Here is a 2177-nt window from a genome sequence, read left to right as displayed (position 1 = left end):
ATTATTCAGAATAGATAGGAATGATGTTTTCTCTTTCATATAATGCTATATATTCTACTAATAAAAAAATCAAATGTCTGTCTGTTTGTCCGATGTCTGTCCGATATACACGCATGCTGACATCACTGATACTAAAACAGTGCCCAGATTTGTAGATGACTGACATCACTGATATGTCTGGGTTCTTCAACATTACTTCTGAGACTCCTACTGTACATTCAATCCCACATATAGTGTGCACACCACATATTTTTATACATGAAAACATGAAACAACAACAACTCTAACCATGAAAGCCGACTTCAACGATTCAGGCCAGGTATTGCCGTGGTTTCAATTTGAAGCCTCTGACTCCTAGGTGTGTGAAATTCTCATCCTTACCTTGGCTAAAGCCACACAGATATCGCATTGCTGCCAATTTGCTCATTAACCATAATTTTAGTTTCCACCCACACAGTACCCTCACATATATACTTCGCCATAAGACGGTACACTGACACTAGCAAAATCTACCCCGTTGTACGACACGGTATAAATCAGGCTTTAGAAAAGGCTTCAGTGCTTTAAGTAGCAGTGGGTGGCCATCAATTTGCACTGACTCCAATCCTATAACAAGACAGGTAGACATTTAAATAGATTAATAGATCAGTCGTCAGGGAGAAAAGTACCAAAACACAATAGACCTATGGACTTCATTTTAAAGGTAAGATGTGTAAAATGGCCCCTTTAATTGATTTAAATTGAATTGATTCAATAATAGCAGCAGTGAAGAAAATGAATTCACAAGGAAGTAGTAAATCCTTGTGCTACAGGTATAGCAAAACAAATGATAAACAAACGCACACATAAAAGTTTGAGAGGGTACATAATTTCTCCTGTAGTTTGACAGTTTGCCAAGTAATAAAAAGAAGCCTCTGAAGCTGAATATTAAGATCAGGAAGATATATTCCAGTACAATGTCTGTAAAGGAAAGCCACACCAGCCTATCATTTCTGGTTTTCCTCAGTCCAACCCTGCAACCATAAAGTGTGAATGAGGACTTAATTTGATCAGTTTCTGAGAAGCTTGATTAGGCCAGAGATCCACAGCTGCCTAGCCTTGGTGCTCACCTCCTTTAATGCTATCAATCAATCCTTTGTGTGTGTGTGTGTGTGTGTGTGTGTGTGTGTGTGCGCGCGCGCACGCACGCATGCGTAAGTCGTGCGCGTGTGTGGCCTGTGTGTGATGCATTAGTAACCCAACGATCTCAGCACCGCAGCCTTCTACTGTTGCCCGATAGTGGTGTGGTGGTTGTGGTGTGGGGAGGTTGAAAGTCACGGGAGTTAAGTCAATGTTCCAGTAAACACAAAGCTTCGGATCAAGCATAGACCGTCCTTCAGATGGACTTGGTGTAATCTGGACATCAAAACACACTCCTCTGTCCTCTATCTATCCATCCATCCATCCATCCGCCCATCCATCTAACTCTATCCCCCACAGAGTACGTCCTCTTTCATCCACCTCCAACCCGCCCTCTCCTCCCTCTTGCCTTCTCCCGAGGGCCCATGGGCTGGCCCCCAGTAGGGCCCACCTTTAAGTGTGTAAGGGAAGAAGAGGGCCCCAAAAGCCGATTGCGTTTTAATAAAGTTTATTATCTGCTGGGGGCTAATCCTCAAGGGTAATCTCCTCCCCTCTAGTCCTAAAGGAAAGCTGGATTACTCACTTGCTATAATCCCAATGAAATTGTTAGGATTTAGCTTGCGCTGCACAGCAGATGGCAACAGGCTTTTTCCTTCAAACCTTGCAGCCTTTAACCCCTCTATTCCTACATCCGAGACCCCCTGTCCCCCCCTCCATGCCACACAGCCTGGCAGTCCGCTTCAAAACAACAAACCAAACATGGCCGTGTTGTTCAGAAAAGGCTCAACATCTTGGAGATGGGGATGTTTTGACATCCGAGACACTTAAGATGTATGGAGACCATGATGTTTCTGCCTACTTGTCTCTTGTGGTGTGAAGTCTGTGAACAGGGCGTTTAATTCTGTAAATTTGTGTGGCCAACTCAATGTGAAACACATGTACAATAATGTCCTCCTGATCACTCTTGATCAAGGAAACACCTGTCAATAAATGATTATTCAAACCATTGCACGACAGATAGAAAGATGTCAGAGCGGCAATAGAGGAAAAAGAAAGCG

Source organism: Nannobrachium achirus (assembly GCF_963921795.1).
Source record: "Nannobrachium achirus genome assembly, chromosome: 1".
In the NCBI taxonomy this organism is placed as follows: Eukaryota; Metazoa; Chordata; class Actinopteri; order Myctophiformes; family Myctophidae; genus Nannobrachium; species Nannobrachium achirus.
The sequence above is the reverse complement of the archived record's forward strand: the minus strand, read 5'-3'. Positions refer to the sequence as shown.